Source organism: Maylandia zebra, linkage group LG3 (assembly GCF_041146795.1).
Source record: "Maylandia zebra isolate NMK-2024a linkage group LG3, Mzebra_GT3a, whole genome shotgun sequence".
Classification (NCBI taxonomy): Eukaryota; Metazoa; Chordata; class Actinopteri; order Cichliformes; family Cichlidae; genus Maylandia; species Maylandia zebra.
In genome coordinates this window covers 52,072,152-52,086,731 of record NC_135169.1, presented here as the reverse complement: position 1 = coordinate 52,086,731, position 14,580 = coordinate 52,072,152, and the positions used below count along the sequence as shown (strand labels likewise).

Here is a 14,580-nt window from a genome sequence, read left to right as displayed (position 1 = left end):
TGGCCTCAATAGCAACTAAGGCCCTGGGGTGGTGTATGTGGCCTCAGCCAGCAGCCACAGGCCCTGGTGTGGTGTACATGGCCACAGCCAGCAGCCACAGGCCCTGGTGTGGTGTAAGTGGCCTCAATAGCAACTAAGGCCCTGGTGTGGTGTAAGTGGCCTCAGCCAGCAGCCACAGGCCCTGGTGTGGTGTAAGTGGCCTCAGCCAGCAGCCACAGGCCCTGGTGTGGTGTAAGTGGCCTCAGCCAGCAGCCACAGGCCCTGGTGTGGTGTAAGTGGCCTCAGCCAGAGCCACAGGCCCTGGTGTGGTGTAAGTGGCCTCAGCCAGTGCCACAGGCCCTGGTGTGGTGTAAGTGGCCTCAGCCAGCAGCCACAGGCCCTGGTGTGGTGTAAGTGGCCTCAGCCAGTGCCACAGGCCCTGGTGTGGTGTAATTGGCCTCAATAGCAACTAATGCCCTGGTGTGGTGTAAGTGGCCTCAGCCAGCAGCCACAGGCCCTGGTGTGGTGTAAGTGGCCTCAGCCAGTGCCACAGGCCCTGGTGTGGTGTAATTGGCCTCAATAGCAACTAAGGCCCTGGGGTGGTGTATGTGGCCTCAGCCAGCAGCCACAGGCCCTGGTGTGGTGTACATGGCCACAGCCAGCAGCCACAGGCCCTGGTGTGGTGTAAGTGGCCTCAATAGCAACTAAGGCCCTGGTGTGGTGTAAGTGGCCTCAGCCAGCAGCCACAGGCCCTGGTGTGGTGTAAGTGGCCTCAGCCAGCAGCCACAGGCCCTGGTGTGGTGTAAGTGGCCTCAGCCAGCAGCCACAGGCCCTGGTGTGGTGTAAGTGGCCTCAGCCAGTGCCACAGGCCCTGGTGTGGTGTAAGTGGCCTCAGCCAGCAGCCACAGGCCCTGGTGTGGTGTAAGTGGCCTCAGCCAGAAGCCACAGGCCCTGGTGTGGTGTAGGTGGCCTCAGCCAGCAGCCACAGGCCCTTGTGTGGTGTAAGTGGCCTCAGCCAGCAGCCACAGGCCCTGGTGTGGTGTAAGTGGCCTCAGCCAGCAGCCACAGGCCCTGGTGTGGTGTAAGTGGCCTCAGCCAGCAGCCACAGGCCCTGATGTGGTGTAAGTGGCCTGAGCAAGAGCCACAGACCCTGGTGTGGTGTAATTGGCCTCAATAGCAACTAAGGCCCTGGTGTGGTGTAGGTGGCCTCAGCCAGCAGCCACAGGCCCTGGTGTGGTGTAAGTGGCCTCAGCCAGCAGCCACAGGCCCTGGTGTGGTGTAAGTGGCCTCAGCCAGAGCCACAGGCCCTGATGTGGTGTAAGTGGCCCCAGCCGGTCACTCAGGCCCTGGTGTGGTGTAGGTGGCATCAGCTAGCAGCACAAGACATTGGAAAACAGCCAAAAGCAATGTCGTTAATGTGCCCTCATTAATGGGCAGCTGCTTTTGGTCTTTTAATACACACCTTCTCTGGATCAAAAGCGGTTCAATGACATGAAAATGAAAGGCTTACAGCACCAGGTATTCCAAGGAAGTCTCCCATCCAAGTACTAACCAAGCCCAGCCCTGCTTAGCTTCCGAGATCAGACGAGGTCGGGCGTGCTCAGGGTGGTATGGCCGTAAGCTGCTGGCCCCAGCACAATGTCTCAATTTATGGATTCAACTGATTAGGTGGCAAGTACCTGAAGTTACGAAGACAATCCTATAACCATACCTGCATGTTTGCATAATACCCTAACCCAAAGGCTCAGTTTAGCATTTATCCAACAGCACAGGCCCTGGATTGTTGAAGATGGCCTCAGGAACCAGAACAGGGCCTGGTGTGTTGTACATGGCCACAGCTAGCAGCACAGGGCCTGGTTTGGTGAAGATGGCCTTGGCCAGAAGCACAGGGTCTGGTGTGATATGAGTGGCCTGAGCAAGAGCCACAGGCCCTGGTGTGGAGTAAGTGGCCTGAGCAAGAGCCACAGGCCCTGGTGTGGTGTAATTGGCCTCAATAGCAACTAAGGCCCTGGTGTGGTGTATGTGGCCTCAGCCAGCAGCCACAGGCCCTGGTGTGGTGTAAGTGGCCTCAGAAGCAAATAAGGCCCTGGTGTGGTGTATGTGGCCTCAGCCAGGAGCCACAGGCCCTGGTGTGGTGTAAGTGGCCTCAATAGCAACTAAGGCCCTGGTGTGGTGTAAGTGGCCTCAGCCAGCAGCCACAGGCCCTGGTGTGGTGTATGTGGCCTCAGCCAGCAGCCACAGGCCCTGGTGTGGTGTAAGTGGCCTCAGCCAGCAGCCACAGGCCCTGGTGTGGTGTAAGTGGCCTCAATAGCAACTAAGGCCCTGGTGTGGTGTAGGTGGCCTCAGCCAGCAGCCACAGGCCCTGGTGTGGTGTAAGTGGCCTCAGCCAGCAGCCACAGGCCCTTGTGTGGTGTAAGTGGCCTCAGCCAGCAGCCACAGGCCCTGGTGTGGTGTAAGTGGCCTCATCCAGCAGCCACAGGCCCTGGTGTGGTGTAAGTGGCCTGAGCAAGAGCCACAGACCCTGGTGTGGTGTAATTGGCCTCAATAGCAACTAAGGCCCTGGTGTGGTGTAGGTGGCCTCAGCCAGCAGCCACAGGCCCTGGTGTGGTGTAAGTGGCCTCAGCCAGCAGCCACAGGCCCTGGTGTGGTGTAAGTGGCCTCAGCCAGCAGCCACAGGCCCTGATGTGGTGTAAGTGGCCCCAGCCGGTCACTCAGGCCCTGGTGTGGTGTATGTGGCATCAGCTAGCAGCACAAGACATTGGAAAACAGCCAAAAGCAATGTCGTTAATGTGCCCTCATTAATGGGCAGCTGCTTTTGGTTTTTTAATACACCCCTTCTCTGGATCAAAAGCGGTTCAATGACATGAAAATGAAAGGCTTACAGCACCAGGTATTCCCAGGCAGTCTCCCATCCAAGTACTAACCAAGCCCAGCCCTGCTTAGCTTCCGAGATCAGACGAGGTCGGGCGTGCTCAGGGTGGTATGGCCGTAAGCTGCTGGCCCCAGCACAATGTCTCAATTTATGGATTCAACTGATTAGGTGGCAAGTACCTGAAGTTACGAAGACAATCCTTTAACCATACCTGCATGTTTGCATAATACCCTAACCCAAAGGCTCAGTTTAGCATTTATACAACATCACAGGCCCTGGATTGTTGAAGATGGCCTCAGGAACCAGAACAGGGCCTGGTGTGTTGTACATGACCAAAGCTAGCAGCACAGGGCCTGGTTTGGTGAAGATGGCCTCGGCCAGAAGCACAGGGCCTGGTGTGATATGAGTGGCCTGAGCAAGAGCCACAGGCCCTGGTGTGGAGTAAGTGGCCTGAGCAAGAGCCACAGGCCCTGGTGTGGTGTAAGTGGCCTTAGCAAGAGCAACAGGCCCTGGTGTGGAGTAAGTGGCCTCAGCCAGCAGCCACAGGCCCTGGTGTGGTGTAAGTGGCCTCAGAAGCAAATAAGGCCGTGGTGTGGTGTATGTGGCCTCAGCCAGCAGCCACAGGCCCTGGTGTGGTGTAAGTGGCCTCAATAGCAACTAAGGCCCTGGTGTGGTGTAAGTGGCCTCAGCCAGCAGCCACAGGCCTTGGTGTGGTGTAAGTCGCCTCATCCAGCAGCCACAGGCCCTGGTGTGGTGTAAGTGGCCTCAGCCAGAGCCACAGGCCCTGGTGTGGTGTAATTGGCCTCAATAGCAACTAATGCCCTGGTGTGGTGTAAGTGGCCTCAGCCAGCAGCCACAGGCCCTGGTGTGGTGTAAGTGGCCTCAGCCAGCAGCCACAGGCCCTGATGTGGTGTAAGTGGCCGCAGCCGGTCACTCAGGCCCTGGTGTGGTGTAGGTGGGCTCAGCCAGCAGCCACAGGCCTTGGTGTGGTGTAAGTCGCCTCATCCAGCAGCCACAAGCCCTGGTGTGGTGTAATTGGCCTCAATAGCAACTAAGGCCCTGGGGTGGTGTATGTGGCCTCAGCCAGCAGCCACAGGCCCTGGTGTGGTGTACATGGCCACAGCCAGCAGCCACAGGCCCTGGTGTGGTGTAAGTGGCCTCAATAGCAACTAAGGCCCTGGTGTGGTGTAAGTGGCCTCAGCCAGCAGCCACAGGCCCTGGTGTGGTGTAAGTGGCCTCAGCCAGCAGCCACAGGCCCTGGTGTGGTGTAAGTGGCCTCAGCCAGCAGCCACAGGCCCTGGTGTGGTGTAAGTGGCCTCAGCCAGAGCCACAGGCCCTGGTGTGGTGTAAGTGGCCTCAGCCAGTGCCACAGGCCCTGGTGTGGTGTAAGTGGCCTCAGCCAGCAGCCACAGGCCCTGGTGTGGTGTAAGTGGCCTCAGCCAGTGCCACAGGCCCTGGTGTGGTGTAATTGGCCTCAATAGCAACTAATGCCCTGGTGTGGTGTAAGTGGCCTCAGCCAGCAGCCACAGGCCCTGGTGTGGTGTAAGTGGCCTCAGCCAGTGCCACAGGCCCTGGTGTGGTGTAATTGGCCTCAATAGCAACTAAGGCCCTGGGGTGGTGTATGTGGCCTCAGCCAGCAGCCACAGGCCCTGGTGTGGTGTACATGGCCACAGCCAGCAGCCACAGGCCCTGGTGTGGTGTAAGTGGCCTCAATAGCAACTAAGGCCCTGGTGTGGTGTAAGTGGCCTCAGCCAGCAGCCACAGGCCCTGGTGTGGTGTAAGTGGCCTCAGCCAGCAGCCACAGGCCCTGGTGTGGTGTAAGTGGCCTCAGCCAGCAGCCACAGGCCCTGGTGTGGTGTAAGTGGCCTCAGCCAGTGCCACAGGCCCTGGTGTGGTGTAAGTGGCCTCAGCCAGCAGCCACAGGCCCTGGTGTGGTGTAAGTGGCCTCAGCCAGCAGCCACAGGCCCTGATGTGGTGTAAGTGGCCCCAGCCGGTCACTCAGGCCCTGGTGTGGTGTAGGTGGCATCAGCTAGCAGCACAAGACATTGGAAAACAGCCAAAAGCAATGTCGTTAATGTGCCCTCATTAATGGGCAGCTGCTTTTGGTCTTTTAATACACCCCTTCTCTGGATCAAAAGCGGTTCAATGACATGAAAATGAAAGGCTTACAGCACCAGGTATTCCCAGGTAGTCTCCCATCCAAGTACTAACCAAGCCCAGCCCTGCTTAGCTTCCGATATCAGACGAGGTCGGGCGTGCTCAGGGTGGTATGGCCGTAAGCTGCTGGCCCCAGCACAATGTCTCAATTTATGGATTCAAGTGATTAGGTGGCAAGTACCTGAAGTTACGAAGACAATCCTTTAACCATACCTGCATGTTTGCATAATACCCTAACCCAAAGGCTCAGTTTAGCATTTATCTAACAGCACAGGCCCTGGATTGTTGAAGATGGCCTCAGGAACCAGCACAGGGCCTGGTGTGTTGTACATGGCCACAGCTAGCAGCACAGGGCCTGGTTTGGTGAAGATGGCCTCGGCCAGAAGCGCAGGGCCTGGTGTGATGTGAGTGGCCTGAGCAAGAGCCACAGGCCCTGGTGTGGTGTAAGTCGCCTCAGCCAGAAGCCACAGGCACTGGTGTGGTGTAAGTGGCCTCAGCCAGCAGCCACAGGCCCTGGTGTGGTGTAAGTGGCCTCAGCCAGCAGCCACAGGCCCTGGTGTGGTGTAAGTGGCCTCAGCCAGCAGCCACAGGCCCTGGTGTGGTGTAAGTGGCCTCAGCCAGCAGCCACAGGCCCTGGTGTGGTGTAAGTGGCCTCAGCCAGAGCCACAGGCCCTGGTGTGGTGTAAGTGGCCTCAGCCAGTGCCACAGGCCCTGGTGTGGTGTAAGTGGCCTGAGCAAGAGCCACAGACCCTGGTGTGGTGTAATTGGCCTCAATAGCAACTAATGCCCTGGTGTGGTGTAGGTGGCCTCAGCCAGCAGCCACAGGCCCTGGTGTGGTGTAAGTGGCCTGAGCAAGAGTCACAGACCCTGGTGTGGTGTAATTGGCCTCAATAGCAACTAATGCCCTGGTGTGGTGTAGGTGGCCTCAGCCAGCAGCCACAGGCCCTGGTGTGGTGTAAGTGGCCTCAGCCAGTGCCACAGGCCCTGGTGTGGTGTAAGTGGCCTGAGCAAGAGCCACAGACCCTGGTGTGGTGTAAGTGGCCTGAGCAAGAGTCACAGACCCTGGTGTGGTGTAATTGGCCTCAATAACAACTAATGCCCTGGTGTGGTGTAGGTGGCCTCAGCCAGCAGCCACAGGCCCTGGTGTGGTGTAAGTGGCCTCAGCCAGAAGCCACAGGCACTGGTGTGGTGTAAGTGGCCTCAGCCAGCAGCCACAGGCCCTGGTGTGGTGTAAGTGGCCTCAGCCAGCAGCCACAGGCCCTGGTGTGGTGTAAGTGGCCTCAGCCAGCAGCCACAGGCCCTGGTGTGGTGTAAGTGGCCTCAGCCAGTGCCACAGGCCCTGGTGTGGTGTAAGTGGCCTGAGCAAGAGCCACAGACCCTGGTGTGGTGTAATTGGCCTCAATAGCAACTAATGCCCTGGTGTGGTGTAGGTGGCCTCAGCCAGCAGCCACAGGCCCTGGTGTGGTGTAAGTGGCCTCAGCCAGCAGCCACAGGCCCTGGTGTGGTGTAAGTGGCCTGAGCAAGAGCTACAGACCCTGGTGTGGTGTAATTGGCCTCAATAGCAACTAAGGCCCTGGTGTGGTGTAGGTGGCCTCAGCCAGCAGCCACAGGCCCTGGTGTGGTGTAAGTGGCCTCAGCCAGCAGCCACAGGCCCTGGTGTGGTGTAAGTGGCCTCAGCCAGAGCCACAGGCCCTGATGTGGTGTAAGTGGCCCCAGCCGGTCACTCAGGCCCTGGTGTGGTGTAGGTGGCATCAGCTAGCAGCACAAGACATTGGAAAAGAGCCAAAAGCAATGTCGTTAATGTGCCCTCATTAATGGGCAGCTGCTTTTGGTCTTTTAATACACCCCTTCTCTGGATCAAAAGCGGTTCAATGACATGAAAATGAAAGGCTTACAGCACCAGGTATTCCAAGGAAGTCTCCCATCCAAGTACTAACCAAGCCCAGCCCTGCTTAGCTTCCGAGATCAGACGAGGTCGGGCGTGCTCAGGGTGGTATGGCCGTAAGCTGCTGGCCCCAGCACAATGTCTCAATTTATGGATTCAAGTGATTAGGTGGCAAGTACCTGAAGTTACGAAGACAATCCTATAACCATACCTGCATGTTTGCATAATACCCTAACCCAAAGGCTCAGTTTAGCATTTATCCAACAGCACAGGCCCTGGATTGTTGAAGATGGCCTCAGGAACCAGAACAGGGCCTGGTGTGTTGTACATGGCCACAGCTAGCAGCACAGGGCCTGGTTTGGTGAAGATGGCCTCGGCCAGAAGCGCAGGGCCTGGTGTGATGTGAGTGGCCTGAGCAAGAGCCACAGGCCCTGGTGTGGTGTAAGTCGCCTCAGCCAGAAGCCACAGGCACTGGTGTGGTGTAAGTGGCCTCAGCCAGCAGCCACAGGCCCTGGTGTGGTGTAAGTGGCCTCAGCCAGCAGCCACAGGCCCTGGTGTGGTGTACGTGGCCTCAGCCAGCAGCCACAGGCCCTGGTGTGGTGTAAGTGGCCTCAGCCAACAGCCACAGGCCCTGGTGTGGTGTAAGTGGCCTCAGCCAACAGCCACAGGCCCTGGTGTGGTGTAAGTGGCCTCAGCCAGTGCCACAGGCCCTGGTGTGGTGTAAGTGGCCTGAGCAAGAGCCACAGACCCTGGTGTGGTGTAATTGGCCTCAATAGCAACTAATGCCCTGGTGTGGTGTAGGTGGCCTCAGCCAGCAGCCACAGGCCCTGGTGTGGTGTAAGTGGCCTCAGCCAGTGCCACAGGCCCTGGTGTGGTGTAAGTGGCCTGAGCAAGAGTCACAGACCCTGGTGTGGTGTAATTGGCCTCAATAGCAACTAATGCCCTGGTGTGGTGTAGGTGGCCTCAGCCAGCAGCCACAGGCCCTGGTGTGGTGTAAGTGGCCTCAGCCAGTGCCACAGGCCCTGGTGTGGTGTAAGTGGCCTCAATAGCAACTAATGCCCTGGTGTGGTGTAAGTGGCCTCAGCCAGCAGCCACAGGCCCTGGTGTGGTGTAATTGGCCTCAATAGCAACTAAGGCCCTGGTGTGGTGTAAGTGGCCTCAGCCAGCAGCCACAGGCCCTGGTGTGGTGTAAGTGGCCTCAGCCAGAGCCACAGGCCCTGATGTGGTGTAAGTGGCCCCAGTCGGTCACTCAGGCCCTGGTGTGGTGTAAGTGGCCTGAGCAAGAGCCACAGACCCTGGTGTGGTGTAATTGGCCTCAATAGCAACTAATGCCCTGGTGTGGTGTAGGTGGCCTCAGCCAGCAGCCACAGGCCCTGGTGTGGTGTAAGTGGCCTGAGCAAGAGCCACAGACCCTGGTGTGGTGTAATTGGCCTCAATAGCAACTAAGGCCCTGGTGTGGTGTAGGTGGCCTCAGCCAGCAGCCACAGGCCCTGGTGTGGTGTAAGTGGCCTCAGCCAGAAGCCACAGGCACTGGTGTGGTGTAAGTGGCCTCAGCCAGCAGCCACAGGCCCTGGTGTGGTGTAAGTGGCCTCAGCCAGCAGCCACAGGCCCTGGTGTGGTGTAAGTGGCTTCAGCCAGCAGCCACAGGCCCTGGTGTGGTGTAAGTGGCCTCAGCCAGTGCCACAGGCCCTGGTGTGGTGTAAGTGGCCTGAGCAAGAGCCACAGACCCTGGTGTGGTGTAATTGGCCTCAATAGCAACTAATGCCCTGGTGTGGTGTAGGTGGCCTCAGCCAGCAGCCACAGGCCCTGGTGTGGTGTAAGTGGCCTGAGCAAGAGCCACAGACCCTGGTGTGGTGTAATTGGCCTCAATAGCAACTAAGGCCCTGGTGTGGTGTAGGTGGCCTCAGCCAGCAGCCACAGGCCCTGGTGTGGTGTAAGTGGCCTCAGCCAGCAGCCACAGGCCCTGGTGTGGTGTAAGTGGCCTGAGCAAGAGCTACAGACCCTGGTGTGGTGTAATTGGCCTCAATAGCAACTAAGGCCCTGGTGTGGTGTAGGTGGCCTCAGCCAGCAGCCACAGGCCCTGGTGTGGTGTAAGTGGCCTCAGCCAGCAGCCACAGGCCCTGGTGTGGTGTAAGTGGCCTCAGCCAGAGCCACAGGCCCTGATGTGGTGTAAGTGGCCCCAGCCGGTCACTCAGGCCCTGGTGTGGTGTAGGTGGCATCAGCTAGCAGCACAAGACATTGGAAAACAGCCAAAAGCAATGTCGTTAATGTGCCCTCATTAATGGGCAGCTGCTTTTGGTCTTTTAATACACCCCTTCTCTGGATCAAAAGCGGTTCAATGACATGAAAATGAAAGGCTTACAGGACCAGGTATTCCAAGGAAGTCTCCCATCCAAGTACTAACCAAGCCCAGCCCTGCTTAGCTTCCGAGATCAGACGAGGTCGGGCGTGCTCAGGGTGGTATGGCCGTAAGCTGCTGGCCCCAGCACAATGTCTCAATTTATGGATTCAAGTGATTAGGTGGCAAGTACCTGAAGTTACGAAGACAATCCTATAACCATACCTGCATGTTTGCATAATACCCTAACCCAAAGGCTCAGTTTAGCATTTATCCAACAGCACAGGCCCTGGATTGTTGAAGATGGCCTCAGGAACCAGAACAGGGCCTGGTGTGTTGTACATGGCCACAGCTAGCAGCACAGGGCCTGGTTTGGTGAAGATGGCCTCGGCCAGAAGCACAGGGCCTGGTGTGATATGAGTGGCCTGAGCAAGAGCCACAGGCCCTGGTGTGGTGTAAGTGGCCTGAGCAAGAGCCACAGGCCCTGGTGTGGTGTAAGTGGCCTGAGCAAGAGCCACAGGCCCTGGTGTGGAGTAAGTGGCCTGAGCAAGAGCCACAGGCCCTGGTGTGGTGTAAGTGGCCTGAGCAAGACCACAGGCCCTGGTGTGGTGTAATTGGCCTCAATAGCAACTAAGGCCCTGGTGTGGTGTAAGTGGCCTCAGCCAGCAGCCACAGGCCCTGGTGTGGTGTAAGTGGCCTCAGCCAGAGCCACAGGCCCTGGTGTAGTGTAAGTGGCCTCAGCCAGTGCCACAGGCCCTGGTGTGGTGTAAGTGGCCTGAGCAAGAGCCACAGACCCTGGTGTGGTGTAAGGGGCCTCAATAGCAACTAATGCCCTGGTGTGGTGTAAGTGGCCTCAGCCAGCAGCCACAGGCACTGGTGTGGTGTAAGTGGCCTCAGCCAGCAGCCACAGGCCCTGGTGTGGTGTAAGTGGCCTCAGCCAGCAGCCACAGGCCCTGGTGTGGTGTAAGTGGCCTGAGCCAGCAGCCACAGGCCCTGGTGTGGTGTAAGTGGCCTCAGCCAGAAGCCACAGGCCCTGGTGTGGTGTAAGTGCCCTCAGCCAGCAGCCACAGGCCCTGGTGTGGTGTAAGTGGCCTCAGCCAGCAGCCACAGGCCCTGGTGTGGTGTAAGTGGACTCAGCCAGTGCCACAGGCCCTGGTGTGGTGTAAGTGGCCTGAGCAAGAGTCACAGACCCTGGTGTGGTGTAATTGGCCTCAATAGCAACTAATGCCCTGGTGTGGTGTAGGTGGCCTCAGCCAGCAGCCACAGGCCCTGGTGTGGTGTAAGTGGCCTCAGAAGCAAATAAGGCCCTGGTGTGGTGTAAGTGGCCTCAATAGCAACTAAGGCCCTGGTGTGGTGTAAGTGGCCTCAGCCAGCAGCACAGGGCCTGGTGTGTTGTACATGGCCACAGCAAGCAGCACTGGGCCAGGTTTGGTGAAGATGGCCTTGGCCAGAAGCACAGGGTCTGGTGTGATATGAGTGGCCTGAGCAAGAGCCACAGGCCCTGGTGTGGTGTAGGTGGCCTCAGCCAGCAGCCACAGGCCCTTGTGTGGTGTAAGTGGCCTCAGCCAGCAGCCACAGGCCCTGGTGTGGTGTAAGTGGCCTCAGCCAGCAGCCACAGGCCCTTGTGTGGTGTAAGTGGCCTCAGCCAGCAGCCACAGGCCCTGGTGTGGTTTAAGTGGCCTCAGCCAGCAGCCACAGGCCCTGGTGTGGTGTAAGTGGCCTCAGCCAGCAGCCACAGGCCCTGGTGTGGTGTAAGTGGCCTCAGCCAGCAGCCACAGGCCCTGGTGTGGTGTAAGTGGCCTCAGCCAGCAGCCACAGGCCCTGGTGTGGTGTAAGTGGCCTCAGCCAGAGCCACAGGCCCTGATGTGGTGTAAGTGGCCCCAGCCGGTCACTCAGGCCCTGGTGTGGTGTAGGTGGCATCAGCTAGCAGCACAAGACATTGGAAAAGAGCCAAAAGCAATGTCGTTAATGTGCCCTCATTAATGGGCAGCTGCTTTTGGTCTTTTAATACACCCCTTCTCTGGATCAAAAGCAGTTCAATGACATGAAAATGAAAGGCTTACAGCACCAGGTATTCCAAGGAAGTCTCCCATCCAAGTACTAACCAAGCCCAGCCCTGCTTAGCTTCCGAGATCAGACGAGGTCGGGCGTGCTCAGGGTGGTATGGCCGTAAGCTGCTGGCCGCAGCACAATGTCTCAATTTATGGATTCAACTGATTAGGTGGCAAGTACCTGAAGTTACGAAGACAATCCTATAACCATACCTGCATGTTTGCATAATACCCTAACCCAAAGGCTCAGTTTAGCATTTATCCAACAGCACAGGCCCTGGATTGTTGAAGATGGCCTCAGGAACCAGAACAGGGCCTGGTGTGTTGTACATGGCCACAGCTAGCAGCACAGGGCCTGGTTTGGTGAAGATGGCCTCGGCCAGAAGCACAGGGCCTGGTGTGATATGAGTGGCCTGAGCAAGAGCCACAGGCCCTGGTGTGGTGTAAGTGGCCTGAGCAAGAGCCACAGGCCCTGGTGTGGAGTAAGTGGCCTGAGCAAGAGCCACAGGCCCTGGTGTGGTGTAAGTGGCCTGAGCAAGACCACAGGCCCTGGTGTGGTGTAATTGGCCTCAATAGCAACTAAGGCCCTGGTGTGGTGTATGTGGCCTCAGCCAGCAGCCACAGGCCCTGGTGTGGTGTAAGTGGCCTCAGAAGCAAATAAGGCCGTGGTGTGGTGTATGTGACCTCAGCCAGGAGCCACAGGCCCTGGTGTGGTGTAAGTGGCCTCAGCCAGCAGCCACAGGCCTTGGTGTGGTGTAAGTGGCCTCAGCCAGCAGCCACAGGCCCTGGTGTGGTGTAAGTGGCCTCAGCCAGAGCCACAGGCCCTGGTGTGGTGTAAGTGGCCTCAGCCAGTGCCACAGGCCCTGGTGTGGTGTAAGTGGCCTGAGCAAGAGCCACAGACCCTGGTGTGGTGTAATTGGCCTCAATAGCAACTAATGCCCTGGTGTGGTGTAGGTGGCCTCAGCCAGCAGCCACAGGCCCTGGTGTGGTGTAAGTGGCCTCAGCCAGTGCCACAGGCCCTGGTGTGGTGTAAGTGGCCTGAGCAAGAGTCACAGACCCTGGTGTGGTGTAATTGGCCTCAATAGCAACTAATGCCCTGGTGTGGTGTAGGTGGCCTCAGCCAGCAGCCACAGGCCCTGGTGTGGTGTAAGTGGCCTCAGCCAGTGCCACAGGCCCTGGTGTGGTGTAAGTGGCCTGAGCAAGAGCCACAGACCCTGGTGTGGTGTAAGTGGCCTGAGCAAGAGTCACAGACCCTGGTGTGGTGTAATTGGCCTCAATAACAACTAATGCCCTGGTGTGGTGTAGGTGGCCTCAGCCAGCAGCCACAGGCCCTGGTGTGGTGTAAGTGGCCTCAGCCAGTGCCACAGGCCCTGGTGTGGTGTAAGTGGCCTCAATAGCAACTAATGCCCTGGTGTGGTGTAAGTGGCCTCAGCCAGCAGCCACAGGCCCTGGTGTGGTGTAATTGGCCTCAATAGCAACTAAGGCCCTGGTGTGGTGTAAGTCGCCTCATCCAGCAGCCACAAGCCCTGGTGTGGTGTAAGTGGCCTCAGCCAGAGCCACAGGCCCTGGTGTGGTGTAAGTGGCCCCAGCCGGTCACTCAGGCCCTGGTGTGGTGTAGGTGGCATCAGCTAGCAGCACAAGACATTGGAAAACAGCCAAAAGCAATGTCGTTAATGTGCCCTCATTAATGGGCAGCTGCTTTTGGTCTTTTAATACACCCCTTTCTCTGGATCAAAAGCGGTTCAATGACATGAAAATGAAAGGCTTACAGCACCAGGTATTCCCAGGAAGTCTCCCATCCAAGTACTAACCAAGCCCAGCCCTGCTTAGCTTCCGAGATCAGACGAGGTCGGGCGTGCTCAGGGTGGTATGGCCGTAAGCTGCTGGCCCCAGCACAATGTCTCAATTTATGGATTCAACTGATTAGGTGGCAAGTACCTGAAGTTACGAAGACAATCCTTTAACCATACCTGCATGTTTGCATAATACCCTAACCCAAAGGCTCAGTTTAGCATTTATCTAACAGCACAGGCCCTGGATTGTTGAAGATGGCCTCAGGAACCAGCACAGGGCCTGGTGTGTTGTACATGGCCACAGCTAGCAGCACAGGGCCTGGTTTGGTGAAGATGGCCTCGGCCAGAAGCGCAGGGCCTGGTGTGATGTGAGTGGCCTGAGCAAGAGCCACAGGCCCTGGTGTGGTGTAAGTCGCCTCAGCCAGAAGCCACAGGCACTGGTGTGGTGTAAGTGGCCTCAGCCAGCAGCCACAGGCCCTGGTGTGGTGTAAGTGGCCTCAGCCAGCAGCCACAGGCCCTGGTGTGGTGTACGTGGCCTCAGCCAGCAGCCACAGGCCCTGGTGTGGTGTAAGTGGCCTCAGCCAACAGCCACAGGCCCTGGTGTGGTGTAAGTGGCCTCAGCCAGAGCCACAGGCCCTGGTGTGGTGTAAGTGGCCTCAGCCAGTGCCACAGGCCCTGGTGTGGTGTAAGTGGCCTGAGCAAGAGCCACAGACCCTGGTGTGGTGTAATTGGCCTCAATAGCAACTAATGCCCTGGTGTGTTGTAGGTGGCCTCAGCCAGCAGCCACAGGCCCTGGTGTGGTGTAAGTGGCCTCAGCCAGTGCCACAGGCCCTGGTGTGGTGTAAGTGGCCTGAGCAAGAGTCACAGACCCTGGTGTGGTGTAATTGGCCTCAATAGCAACTAATGCCCTGGTGTGGTGTAGGTGGCCTCAGCCAGCAGCCACAGGCCCTGTTGTGGTGTAAGTGGCCTCAGCCAGTGCCACAGGCCCTGGTGTGGTGTAAGTGGCCTGAGCAAGAGCCACAGACCCTGGTGTGGTGTAATTGGCCTCAATAGCAACTAATGCCCTGGTGTGGTGTAGGTGGCCTCAGCCAGTGCCACAGGCCCTGGTGTGGTGTAAGTGGCCTGAGCAAGAGTCACAGACCCTGGTGTGGTGTAATTGGCCTCAATAGCAACTAATGCCCTGGTGTGGTGTAGGTGGCCTCAGCCAGCAGCCACAGGCCCTGGTGTGGTGTAAGTGGCCTCAGCCAGTGCCACAGGCCCTGGTGTGGTGTAAGTGGCCTGAGCAAGAGCCACAGACCCTGGTGTGGTGTAAGTGGCCTGAGCAAGAGTCACAGACCCTGGTGTGGTGTAATTGGCCTCAATAACAACTAATGCCCTGGTGTGGTGTAGGTGGCCTCAGCCAGCAGCCACAGGCCCTGGTGTGGTGTAAGTGGCCTCAGCCAGTGCCACAGGCCCTGGTGTGGTGTAAGTGGCCTCAATAGCAACTAATGCCCTGGTGTGGTGTA

At 58.0% G+C, this 14,580-nt stretch overlaps 7 non-coding genes across 7 annotated transcripts; all 7 read right to left on the bottom strand.

Moving 5' to 3' along the window:
• Positions 1–1,482: 1,482 nt before the first annotated feature.
• Positions 1,483–1,601, bottom strand: LOC143417996 (5S ribosomal RNA). The gene has a single exon (XR_013098144.1). It is a non-coding gene; the product is annotated as a 5S ribosomal RNA (ribosomal RNA).
• Positions 1,602–2,854: 1,253 nt separating this feature from the next.
• LOC143417734 (5S ribosomal RNA) lies at positions 2,855–2,973 on the bottom strand. Its single transcript, XR_013097882.1, has one exon. It is a non-coding gene; the product is annotated as a 5S ribosomal RNA (ribosomal RNA).
• Positions 2,974–5,013: 2,040 nt separating this feature from the next.
• Positions 5,014–5,132, bottom strand: LOC143417314 (5S ribosomal RNA). The gene has a single exon (XR_013097534.1). It is a non-coding gene; the product is annotated as a 5S ribosomal RNA (ribosomal RNA).
• Positions 5,133–6,896: 1,764 nt separating this feature from the next.
• LOC143417995 (5S ribosomal RNA) lies at positions 6,897–7,015 on the bottom strand. Its single transcript, XR_013098143.1, has one exon. It is a non-coding gene; the product is annotated as a 5S ribosomal RNA (ribosomal RNA).
• Positions 7,016–9,248: 2,233 nt separating this feature from the next.
• On the bottom strand, positions 9,249–9,367 carry LOC143417495 (5S ribosomal RNA). The gene has a single exon (XR_013097717.1). It is a non-coding gene; the product is annotated as a 5S ribosomal RNA (ribosomal RNA).
• Positions 9,368–11,287: 1,920 nt separating this feature from the next.
• Positions 11,288–11,406, bottom strand: LOC143417994 (5S ribosomal RNA). Its single transcript, XR_013098142.1, has one exon. It is a non-coding gene; the product is annotated as a 5S ribosomal RNA (ribosomal RNA).
• A 1,638-nt stretch (positions 11,407–13,044) lies between these two features.
• On the bottom strand, positions 13,045–13,163 carry LOC143417838 (5S ribosomal RNA). Its single transcript, XR_013097985.1, has one exon. It is a non-coding gene; the product is annotated as a 5S ribosomal RNA (ribosomal RNA).
• Between the last annotated feature and the right edge of the window lie 1,417 nt (positions 13,164–14,580).